The 13,495-nt window shown below is 40.9% G+C and overlaps 1 protein-coding gene across 1 annotated transcript in view; it reads left to right on the plus strand.

Moving 5' to 3' along the window:
- The window catches only part of clcn6 (chloride channel 6), a 178,324-nt gene that overhangs the window by 120,756 nt on the left and 44,073 nt on the right, over positions 1-13,495 (plus strand). The gene's annotated exons all lie outside the window — the stretch shown is intronic.

Consider the following 13,495-nt stretch of genomic DNA (forward strand, 5'->3'; position numbering starts at 1 on the left):
GCATAAAACACTTTTCTGGCCATTATTCAACGTCACATCTCAGGGACAGCAGTGGAGACATTTGGTCAGATACTGAATTGGTGACACTAATCTTGGGTGTCCACCTTTAAACTGTGCTGATTGTATACGTAGATATTTTGTGTTGTTGGGGGCACAATGGGTGTGAAGCATCCATGTTTTCACAGACAGGTATGTAAACTGTAAGAGAAATTTGACTGGAGCGTGAAGACATACAACTGCAGTGTTTTAATTTTAGTTATTTAAATAAGACATAGATAAGGCTATACATAGTAATGCTACACAGGTTTTAAGTATGCACTGTTTACTAGAACAAAAAGATTAGCCAATTAACCTATATTTTGATAGACAAAAAAGTTATCTGCAACTATTCAGTCAGTTAAAGCCATAGCTGGTAATGTTGGAGAGCTAGCAAGATTTGAAAGCGGCACCTCCTCTAAGCTCCTCCCCCTCCCGTCAGTGCTCCGTCCAAAGCCATGGCCCCACACAAGCTTGAACGCACATCCTGCAGTCAGCAGGGCAGAGGAGAGACGAGTAAAATAACAAATCCCCCCGAAGCAAACAAATAATTACCTGTCCAACAGAAAGACAGCAACCTCTGCATCACTTTTCAGGCCCTTGAGCTCCCTCAGTTGTCTCCACCGTTCAAAAGCTGCACAGATATTGATGTCTGGTTTGTCCTCTCACTTTATCCAAAGCCTTTTTCGTCGCAGCCTTTTCTGCCTCTGACTTTCCTTTCTCAGCCTGTTTAGCAGGGCGAGCCGTTACAAGTGACAAGTGGAAAAGTGACAAACTTAAGTATACCACCATACCATTCAGAATGCCAGAAAAAGATTAAGTATGTCCCATGTTTGACCCTCTCAATGGATAAGGAAACACTCCCCAAAAAAACCCTTTAACAGGAAAAACATGGTAGAAACCTCAGGAAGAGCAACTGAGGACGGATCCCTCTTCCAGGACGGACAGACGTGCAATAGATGTCATACAGAACAGATCAACGTAATAAATTAACAGTAATCCGTATGACACAATGAGACAGAAAGAGAGACAGAGAGAGAGACAGAGACAGAGAGGGATACAGGACAAATGGTAACGGTAACAGCTTACAACAACATTAATGAAAGTAATAATATTATAAATATAATTCTGGCTATTTTGGTACAATATGTTGAAAGTATATATTTATATCTGATAGTATACATATGTGACAATAATCATATGTGTATAATAACAGTAGAAGTATGACTAATGATAACAGCAGCAGCAGAAGGCATCTGGCAGGACCACGGCAGCAGCACAACCACACACATCACACTATCCAGGCACCGCTGCAATATAAGTGGAGCACAAAGGCTCCGGAGAAGAAGCCGAGTTAGCAAGATGCAGTAACAGGACATGAGAGAGAGAGAAGGAGAGAAGGTGCCCGGTATATTATAGGAGGTCCCCCGGCAGACTAGGCCTAAGTCAGCCTAACTAGGGGCTGGTACAAGGCAAGCCTGAGCCAGCCTAAACTATAAGCTTCATCAAAGAGGAAAGTCCTAAGTCTAGTCTTAAATGTGGAGACGGTGTCTGCCTCCCGGACCGCAACAGGAAGATGATTCCTCAGGAGAGGAGCCTGACAGCTGCATCTTGCTAACTCGGCCATACTGTATGTCACTAACTCGGCTTCTTCTCTGGATGTGATGTGTGTGGTTTAGGAAAGGCTTTTCAACCCTTGACCATATTTTTGTTCTTCACTCACTGGTTGAATGGTACTTGCATAAGAAAAAAAGACTATTGTGCCTTTGTTGATTATAAAAACGCGTTTGATTTGGTAGATAGATCATCACTATGGTTTAAATTAGTTGCACTTGGTATAAACGGAAGAGTATTAAATGTGATACATAATATTTATGAGAATGCCAAATCTTGTGTTAGAGCTGGTTATGATTTATCTGAACAGTTTGTATGTAATGTAGGAGTGCGTCAGGGGGATAATTTATCACCACTATTGTTTGCACTATATTTAAACGACTTTGAAAAATATGTGAGTCAATGGTACAACGGACTTCAACTTTTTTCAACTGAATGCCGCAATGTGATGAATGGTGAAATAGGGATATATTTGAAATTATATGTCCTGATTTATGCGGATGATACGATTGTACTGGCAGAGACTCCTTCAGAATTACAGGCCGCATTAAATGCAGTTGCTTCTTATTGTAAAAACTGGTATTTAACTGTCAACACAGACAAAACAAAGGTTGTTATTTTCCCTAGAGGGAAATTACGGATACTCCCAGAATTTAAGTTTGGTTCAGATAAATTAGAAGTTACTTTTGAGTATGACTATCTTGGAACGTTATTTAATTTTAATGGACAATTTGATAAAGCAATAGCTAGGCAAGTTAAACTAGCTAAAAGAGCTTTATTCTCCTTGGAAAACAGAGTTACTAGATTACAGTTACCTGTTGATATACAATGTGAGTTATATGACCAGCTTATAGTGCCTATTCTTTTATATGGAAGTGAAGTCTGGGGATTTCATAAACTTGACCAAATTGAAATGCTTCACAGATCTTTTTTGTAACGTTTACTTAATGTTAATAAACGTACAGCAAATTGTATTATTTATGGAGAGTTTGGTCGAAATAGTTTAGATTTAAAGGTAAACATGAGAATGATTAACTTTTGGGTACATTTAATTAGTTATAATACAGCAAAAATCTCTTTGACTATGTTTATTGTTTTCAAGACTTTGTATGATGACAATATTTTTCAGTGTAAATGGATTTCCAAAGTTAAAAATATTCTTGATGATTGTGGTTTATCGTACTTATGGCATGACGCTGGATGGATGAACCCTAAACATTTAAAATTAATGATTGAATGTAGATTATCTGACATGGAATTACAGAGATGGCATGAGAAATTACAAAGTAACCCTTTATGTGATAGTTATAAATTGTTTAAAACTGATTTCACTTTTGAACCTTATTTGATTATGTTAAGACCTGCCGAAAGAGTTTGTTTGTCGAAGTTTCGATGTGGAAATCATAAGTTAACTACCTCTGAGTGCAGGTATGTTTGTGAAAATGTCCCCCGGAAATGTACTCTTTGTTTGACTGGCAATCGAGGAGATGAATATCATTATGTACTTGTGTGTTCTTTTTTTGATAAAGAGAGAAGAGAGTTGGTCGGACAGTTCTATAGAGCAAATCCAAATATTTATAAGTTTCAAAAATTAATGTCATCTTGAAAAGTAAAGATCTTGTCAAATTTGTTGAAACTTTATAGAAAATCTTCAATAGTTTCTCTTGATTTGCTTTGACTTGTATGTATGTACACAAATTCTGTTTTATTTATTTTGTTGTGCATTGGCTGCCGCCTGTCCTGATTTGTTAATGTTATTTTTTTTTGTCTGCCCCTTATACCCCGGGGAGGGGTCAAAAGGAACAAATGAAATGAAATGAAAAAAAAATACGGCTCTGGCTCCTGATCTACTTTTGGAGACTTTAGGGACCACGAGTAACCCTGCATTCTCAAAGCGCAGTGTTCTGCTGTGTGGCTGTGGCTCAGAGGTGGAGCGGGACATCCACCAATCGAAAGATCAGCGGTTCGATCCCAGGCTCCTCCAGGCTGCATGTCGAAGTATCCTTGAGCAAGATACTGAACCCCAAATTGCTCCCAATGGCTGTTCCATCGGTGTGTGAGTGTGTTAAAACTGAGTAGCAGGTGGCACCTTGCATGGTAACCTCGGCCACCAGTGTATGAATGTGTGTGTGAATGGGTAAATGTGACTCGAAGTGTAAAAACCATAGTCATCTAGTCATCTAGTGGTCACTAGATGACTAGAAAGGCGCTATACAAATGCAGGTCCATTTACCATTCTGGTGGGATAATATGGCACTATGAGCTCTCTAAGATATGACGGAGCCTGACCATTTAGAGCTTTATAAGTTAACAGTAGGATTTCAAATTCAGTTCTGGATTTTACAGGGAGCCAGTGCAGAGAAGCTAAAACAGGAGAAATATGATGTTGTTTCTTAGTTCCTGTTAGTACATGTGCTGCTGCATTCTGAATTAGCTGGAGAGTTTTGAAGACTTATTAGAGCTACCTGATAATAGGGAGTTACAGTAATCCAGCCTAGAGGTAACAAAAGTGTTGACCAATTTTTCTGCATCTTTTCGGGTCAGGATAGGCCTAATTTTCACAATATTACGCAGATGAAAAATGCAGTCCGTGAGGTTTGTTTTAAATGAGAATTAAAAGACAAATCTTGATCAAATATTCAGTTCAATTCAATTTATTTAGGATAGCCCCTTGAGATGCAGCATCTCGTTTTCGAGGGGGTCCCAACACAGATACAAAAATAACACAAAATATACATTACATTAATACACAACAAACACAAAACATACTGCTCTACCACTTCCACAACCCCAAGGCCCCACCCACCCCATCACAAGCTCTCAAAAAATAGATAACAGTCATAGCAAGAGACCAAGAACAATGCAATATATATATATATATATATATGTATGTATATATATATATATATGTATGTGTATATATATGTGTGTGTGTGTGTGTGTGTGTGTGTATAAATATTACTCAGAGATTTCTTATGGTAGTGCTAGAGGCCAGAGCATTGCCATCTAGAGAAAGTTTGTAATTTTCATTTGTAATTTTGTTTGTTTAGTCATTTGTAATTTTAACTAGTGCTGTCTCAGTGCTATGATGCACTCTAAATCCTGACTGAAATTCCTCAAATAAATTATTATCATGGAGAAAATCACACAGCTGGTCTGCGACTACTTTCTCAAGGATCTTTGACATAAAGGGAAGATTAGATATTGGTCTATAGTTGGCTAACACCTCTGGATCCAGGGTGGGCTTTTTTAGTTGAGGTTTAATTACAGCTACCTTAAAAGACTGTGGTACATAGCCTGTTAATAAGGATATATTGATCATGTCTAATATATGAGTGTTAACTAAAGGTAAGACTTCCTTAAGTGGCCTAGTTGGGATGGGGTCTAAGAGACACGTTGATGATTTAGATGAAGAAATCACTGCGGTCAATTCTTGAAGCGATATCGGGGAGAAGCAATCTAAATATATATTAGGTCTTACAGCTGTGTTTGAGGTTAGATAGGTATTATCTGAGGACAGGAGGTCATGAATTTTGCCTCTAATAGTTAGAATTTTGTCATTAAAAAAGCTCATAAAATCATTACTGCTAAGGGCTAAAGGAATACATGGCTCAATAGAGCTGTGACTCTCTGTCAGCCTGGCTACAGTGCTGAAAAGAAACCTGGGGTTGTTCTTATTTTCTGCTATTAATGATGAGTAATAGCTTGCTCTGGCATTTTGGAGGGCCCACCTTATACATTCTGAGACTGTCTGCCCAGACTAAATGAGATTCTTCCCGTTTGGTTAATCGCCAATTCCTTTCAAATTTTCGCAATATTTGTTTTAACTTATGGGTTTGAGAGTTATACCAAGGAGCGAACTTTCTTTGCTTTGTTAACTTCTTTTTAAGAGGTGCTACGGAGTCGAGTGTTGTTCGCAGTGAGTCTGCAGCGCTATCGACAAGATGATCAATTTGGGAGAGTACAGGAAACTCTGTTACAGAGGGACATGGTATTAAGTTTCATTAAATTTTGCTACAGCACTATCTGATAAACACCTAGTAAAATAACTGTTGCTGAGTGGCGTGTATTCGAGTAATAAGAAATCAAAAGTTATTAAGTAGTGATCTGATAGAGAGGGATTCTGTGGAAGGATTAGTAAATTTTCAGTTTCAATTCCATACGTCAGAACTACATTGAGGGTGTGGTTAAAACAGCAAGTGGGTTTATGTACACTGTGACTGAAGCCAATGGAGTCTAGTAATGTGATAAACACAGTAGCGAGGGAATCATTATCACTGTCAACATGAATATTAAAATCACCTACAATAATAACTTTATCTCATTTAAGAACTAAACTGGATAGAAACTTTGAAAATTCAGATAAAAATTCCATCGCTTTCTCGCAGAGCACCATGGCCTCAGATTTGGTGGTGCTGACTCTCATCCCGATGTGATGAAGCCAACAGAACCACATCAAAAAAGCAAAAAGCAAAGATGCAATTCTGAGGTCCCCAAACCGGACCCCTTCCTCCCCCCGTCTGTGCTGTCCATGAAAATTACAAACAGGATCGGTGACAAGGGACAACCTTGGTGGCGGCCAACACCCATCGGGAAAGTGTGTGACTTTACACCAAGTATGCGGACACAGCTCTCACTTTGGTTATAAAGGGACCGGATGGCTCATAGCAGCGAGCCTGGTACCCCAAACTCCCGCAGTACACCCACAAGACCCCCTGAGGGACGCAGTCATAAGCCCTCTCCAAGTCCACAAAGCACATGTAGACTGGATGGGCAAACTCCCACGACCCCTCAGCAACACTGCAAGAGTAAAGAGCTGGTCCACTGTTCCATGGCCAGGACAGAATCTGCATTGCTCCTCCTGAATCTCCCCAGATGGTACATCTAAAGATGCTAAAAAATATGATACAGCTGTTGAGTCTGCTGCCTGGGGTTGGGCATATAACTTTGTGTAACACATTTCAAAGGAATTTTCCAGATTGAGAAATATCTTCTTGGTCTGGGGCTCTTTAACTTTATATATAAATCTCTCAGCTTGTTGTTTGTGAATTCTCCAGGCCAATAGTTTCTTAGATTTTAGTGCCATTCTCATAAAAATGTTGTTTAATGAATTTAGCTCTCTTCTCCATTTGCCTTTCATGTGGGTTATTTAAAGTTTGTTTTGTATCCTGGATCTGATTTAAGACATTTATGTTATTATACTCCATGTGTTCATTTTCCAAAGATTTTAACTTTTCAATCAAGTCCTTAATTTGTGTACTTTTTTCCTTTTTTTCTGGGCTGACCACACAATTAATTTATCCCTAATAACAGCTTTTGCAGCATCCCAATATGCTGGGAAATGTCGTTCCATTATAATTGCGTATATACCTATTTCTTTAAGAAGTTTTTTGACATATAATGCTTCAGACTTTATCTTTGATGTTCTGTTTCAGGAGTCAAGGGAGGGCTGTAAATTGATATTCCAGTTGCCAACTTCTCATGTTCAACATGTTCAACACTTGATAGGTGTGTTTCTTGCCAAAAAAATACATCTTGTTTTTCTCTTTTCATTTTTGCAATTGCCTTACTTCTTTTAATAGGGTTATGTAACCCATTCACATTGAGGGTCACTACTTTGTAGTTCTGATGAAGCATTTCATTCAATAGAAAAGAAATGTTTGTCTGGATATTTAAACATTCCTAGATGCCCTATACAAAATAACTTCTGCCTGTGAATCAAAATGAAACCTACCATATGAAGTGTGAACTCAACTTCTAAATTAGGAGGGGAAGCCCTTAACTCCGAAGGGGCCCCTCCTAGTGCAGACTGATATCTCTGACTGGTTAAACTCAGAGGAGTGCACATAGAACTACAGACATACAGAAATTCCCAGATATGGTCAATTTCAAAGGATTAAATTTACAACAGGAAAGTTCACCTGGTCTCTTACAGTCTGATCTGAGATAACGATATAATCTTACCGGTCTTTTGAAAGCTACTCAGTCAGTTACATTACAGAATATTTGTTATGCAGTGTCTCCGTTGCGTCGACACCCCTATAGTTTATCCTGGATGTGTTTCAAGCGTGCTTCCTGGTGTCGGCGAGATGTTGCTCCCGCTGTTTCCCAGGGAAAAGTCTTGGTCTCAGTCTTGCCGTGGGTGCTCTTCCAGCTTGTTTAAACACCAATTCCTTTCAAATTTTCACAAAATTGTTGTCATGAGTTGTGGTCACATAAACTAGAATATAACCTCTAAAAAAAATAAATACTAATAATAATAATAATAATAATAATAAAAAATGAAATAAATAAATAAATACAAAAACTGCCATCACAGTAGGGAAATTACTAGTACGCACAAAAGAAACAGATGAGCAACCACAAATTCTAAGAGCAAGTGAAATTAAACAAGACTTCATGGGAGCCAACCAAGGAAAGATGAAAAAAGGGGTTCTGACACCCACAGAGATACCCAAAGTGATGACACAACACCCAGGTCGGGGAAACCGAATCCAACGCTGTGTGACCAAATGGCAAAAAAAAGAAAAAAAAAAAAACGGAAAAAAATCGTGGTCTAAAGATGGAACCTTCAACCTGGCATGTTGCGACGAGGTGGAGTCAGAACTAAGACACATTGAGGCAAAAGACACTAAGGCGAGTTATGAGATAAAGAACAAAAGGGCTAAAGAAAGGGAGGTATTAGGGTGGTCGAGTCAAGTCAACTTTATTTATAAAGCACATTTAAAAAACAACTCACGCTGACCAAAGTGCTGAACATATAAAAAATAAAAAATGGAAAAATACAGAAGTAACACAATAACACAAAAAAAACAGAGCCATAGCAGCAACATACATAAATACATAAATCAAGGCACAAATAAGCACAGAGTGGGAGATTAAAATATAATGTCAAGGGGATACAAATGCTTTTGAGAAGAGATATGTTTTGAGCCTAGATTTAAACGAGTCAATGGAGTGCAGCAAGCATCCACAGGACCCACAGGACCCCCAGGCACCGAAGCGAATGGTGCAAGTAGAGCGCAGCAAGGACCCACAGGACCCACAGGCACCGACGGATGTGATACCCACAGCCCCACCCCTACCAGCACCACCACCACCATACCTACAAGACACATCACCATCAGAGACGGGACAATACCCCCTGCGCTCGGTAGGGGAGGCAAGAGCAGCAACAACAATGGAAGGCCAAGTGGAGGGAAGGTTCACAGTGATCTTGGCCAGGGATACGAAGGCCAAGAGCAGATGAAAGAAGACGCTCCCCACACGCAGAACACTGACTATGCAAACGGCACCTTGTGCTGGTGCGGAGACAGAGGCAGACCTAGGGGAGGACCAGCAGGCCGAGGAGGATGGAGAGGGGGACTGAACTTTCCTCCAGGACCCCAGCCACCGCAACATGGTCAGGCACATGGAAGTGCACAACGGCCGCACCCTCTGCCACCCTGGTGCCCGTGTCAGTGAGGTTGCATCCTCCGCCCTCCAGCTGACTGCACGGCACAGCTCGGCCTCCACGCTGGTCCTGGAGGCCGGTATCAGCAGTCAGAGGTCCTCAAGCAGGACTTCATCTCCCTGGTGGACCACCTGCTGGACACGGGGAAGGGGCTAATTATTTCTAATTATTTTTCTTATTTTGTGGACAATTTTATAGCTTTTTTAAACAGACCCCACCTTTTTAAACGGGACGGCCTCCACCCAAACCAGGAGGGATCACGGCTTTTATCAGTCAACATTGACCTGACCGTTCGATCCTGCCACCTCCTGACTCACTGCTCACCCACCTCCTCCCTCCTCCACTACACACTGCACCACACACACATCTCCCTCAGTAGCACCTTCTCTGCAACTGGAAACACAGGACATTCACATCATAAAAACCATCATTACACTTAGAAAGTTGAAACCCAGGAATGTTTTTTTAACATCCATTTGAAAAGTCATGAAGAGCGCACGTTCAGCACAAACATTAAAATGGCAGTGCTGAACGTGCGCTCCCTTTTAAACAAATCTTTTGTCATAAATGATTTAATTTTAGACAATAACCTAGACAGTATTCTCCTTACAGAGACATGGCTTGGCACCGACGCACCTGTTGTTCTCGCCAAGGCTTCCCCCCATGCCTTTGTTTTTAGCAGCTCTCCTATCCTTTGCATAACGGTTTACAGACCACCCCAGTACTCCACTTCTTTTATCAGTGATTTCTCTGAATTATTATCAATCATTCACTCCACCTACAACAGGATTTTAATTATTGGTGATTTTAATCTACACATTGACACCTCGGACCCAGTATCCAGAGAATTTTTAAACCTCAATTTCAATTTCAATTTCAATTTTATTTATAAAGCCCAATATCACAAATCACAATTTGCCTCACAGGGCTTTACAGCATACGACATCCCTCTGTCCTTAAGATCTAACCTCTTAAATTGTTTGGATTTTAAACAACATATCATGCCGAGGGCGCACCCTGGACCTGGTCATAACCTATGGCCTGTCCGTGGGTGTGTCCTCTGTTGTGGATCTGGCTGTGTCCGACCACTTTTGTGTGTTTTTTAACATCACCAGTTTTAGCCAACAGGAGGCCCCGGTGAGAACAGTGAGGAAACGCTACCTAACTTCTGAAGTGGCTGCAAATTTTATCCAGATTTTACAGAGCACTCCTGCAGAGATTTTACCAGCACCCTGTGATTTTATTGTGGACAATTTTAACAACAAACTCAAGTCAACGCTGGACTCAGTGGCTCCACTTTTAACAATTAGAACAAAACCTACACCCCCGTGGAGAAATCAGGAAATCAAACAACTGAAAAGATACTGCAGGAGTGCTGAGAGAAGATGGAGAAAATCAAACCTATAATAACGCAGTCAAACAGGCAAGAATTTCCCACTTCAAAAAACTAATCTCTGACAATAAAAACAATCCCAAATTCCTCTTCTCCACAATTGATATTTTAACAGTAATTTTAACAGATCACCTAGGACAACAACCAATGCCCTTTGTGAGGACTTTGCAGACCACTTCAGAAGTAAAATCACTGACATCAGATCCAGTCTTTTATCTCAACAGATTTTAACTGTCGACACACCTGGATCATTGCTTTTACCTGAGGAAACACTGGAGAGTTTTGCCCTGGTTGATGCGAGTTTTCTCCCAAGTAAAGCCCACAACCTGCCTTTTAGACCCAATTCCCACACCGTTTTTTAAAACATTTTATGGATTCTTTGAGGAACAGCTACTGTACATGGTGAATTGCTCTCTTCAGACGGGTGTCTTCCCAGCCTCCTTGAAAATGGCGGTGGTGAAGCCCCTTCTGAAGAAGAGCAATTTATACCCCAACATTTTTAATAATTATCGGCCTGTATTTGGTTTTTACCCAAATAAATGATTTTTTAAATACAAATAACACTTTAGAGAAGTATCAGTCTGGTTTTAGGATGAACCACAGTACCGAGACAGCCCTTTTAAAGATTTTAAACGACATCAGGTGCAATTTAGATAACCATAAACTCACAGTCTTGGTACTACTGGATCTAACCGCCGCCTTCAATACAGTAGACCATCACATTTTATTAAACAGACTGAGGCACCTGGTCGGCCTCTCTGGTACTGTTTTTAACTGGTTCGTCTCTTACCTTACTGATCGACACTTCTTTGTAAGTATGGATACATGTTCCTCAGGAACCCATGAGTTTGGGGTCCCCCAGGGGTCAATTTTAGGTCCAACTCTTTTTAATCTCTACATGCAACCTTGGGGGGACGTCATCAGGAGGCACGGCATCAGCTTTCATAGTTATGCTGATGATACGCAACTGTACATCGCCGTGTCTCCTGATGACACAGGGCCAATTGATGCCCTTTTTAACTGCATTTTAGACATAAAGTCATGGATGGCAGCGAATTTTCTGCAGCTTAACCAGGACAAAACAGAGGTTTTAGTCATTGATCCTGAAGGCCAGAGAGAGAAACTTTTACCAAAACTACAGGATTTTAAACCAACACAATCTGTAAAAAATCAGGGTTTGATTTTTGACTCTGAGCTCTGTTTTATTCCACATATTAAAAACATAACAAAGGTAGGTTTCTACCACCTTAAGAATATAGCCAGAGTCTGCCCGTTTCTCTCTCAGGCCAGCACGGAGGTGCTGATGCATGCTTTTATCTCCTGTAGGTTAGATTATTGTAATGCCCTGCTCTCTGGTCTTCCCAAAAAGAGTATCTCAAATCTACAATTATTACAGAATTCAGCTGCACGAGTGCTGACGAGGACCAGGGGGCAGGAGCACATTACACCAGTTTTAAAATCGCTGCATTGGCTCCCCGTGCGCTTCAGGATTGATTTTAAGGTTCTTTTATTAGTTTTTAAATGTCTTAACGGTCTTGGGCCTTCTTATTTATCTGACCTGCTTTTACCATATCAACCCTCGCGGACCCTGAGGTCCTCCAGCACCGGCCTTTTAACCATACCACAAGTTAGGACTAAAACACACGGGGAGGCGGCATTTAGTTATTATGGCCCCCGATTGTGGAACAGCCTGCCAGAGAACCTCAGAGCTGCAGAGACTGTTGATGTTTTTAAAAAGAGGCTCAAGACTCATCTCTTTAATCAGGCTCTTAACTGATCTCTTTATTTATCTATTTTAAATTCCTTTTATAACCAATTTATCTATCTACTATCTATTTTATTTATTTATTTATTTATTTATTTTATGTTCTTACCCTTCCTCTTTTACGTTCTTATCTCATTTAACCTTTATCTTTTGTTATTTTAGTTATAGGTTTTAGTTTTGATGCATTTTATGTCTCTGTTTTAGATCATTCTTATCTAGCTATTAACTCAATTTTATGAGCTAAATAGCTTTTTGTTTATTTGGTTCTTTTTATACCTTTTATCCTATCTTACTGTTTTAGTCCCTCAGTTTTTAGCTCCAGTGTTTCCTCATGGGGGCCTGCCACACTGAGAGTTGTTCCTGGTCTACCGATGGGGGTGCCGTCGGGAGACCGCTCTGACCTGGGTGGCTGAAGGGCACTGCACCTCGGGGTGGAGCCTCATGTCTGCCCGGGTCAGGAAGGTCTCTATGGCGGCGCTCCCTGTGGCCGTAGACCGTGGGCCCTCTCAGTGTGGACGGCCCCCAGAGGTTTTCCTTGCCTCGGGTCTCGGTGCTCGGCCATGTCTCTTTAGTGATAGCTAGTGTGTGTGTGTGTGTGTGTGTGTGTGTGTGTGTGTGTGTATGTATGTGCGTATGTGTATATTTATGTATCTCTATGTGGTGTGGGAGGGTTGGGTTTTCTCTTTTCTTTTTGTTTTCTGTTTTGGATCTTTGTTGTTTTTAACCTCTGTGAGGCACTTTGTGTTACTGTCGTATGAAAAGTGCCATATAAATATAAATAAAGTTGAAACAGTAAACCTATCAGCAAGCCGCACCCTATCAGCAATCAGGCCCCCAGGAAATGAACACAGGATATCCAGGAGTGAATCCTGCTGCACCTGACTATCTATGCTGGGGTTGTAACCAGCCCGGCCACCGACGTAGGGAGTGTCCGGTCAATCCATGGGAAGGTCCAGCAGAAAATTGGCTGAACACGGAGACAGGGTGCCTATGGAAGGGCTGCCCAGAGAAGCCGGAGGGGGAAGTAATGTCACCAGTCATTTCATTACAGCCACATGATGAACCAAATATACCTGTTGTCAACCACGAACAAGCATATCCTTTTATGGTGGACACAGGGGCTACATATTCATGCACTGGAAAAGAAGGCTCTAAACTCCCCCTCTTGCTTACGTCATCACACAGAGTTTTGCCGCCTTCCGCTTCCTGCTTGAGTCGGCGTCCTTCGTCACCT

The sequence above is a fragment of the Epinephelus lanceolatus genome, chromosome 8 (assembly GCF_041903045.1).
Source record: "Epinephelus lanceolatus isolate andai-2023 chromosome 8, ASM4190304v1, whole genome shotgun sequence".
NCBI classification, from domain to species: domain Eukaryota; kingdom Metazoa; phylum Chordata; class Actinopteri; order Perciformes; family Serranidae; genus Epinephelus; species Epinephelus lanceolatus.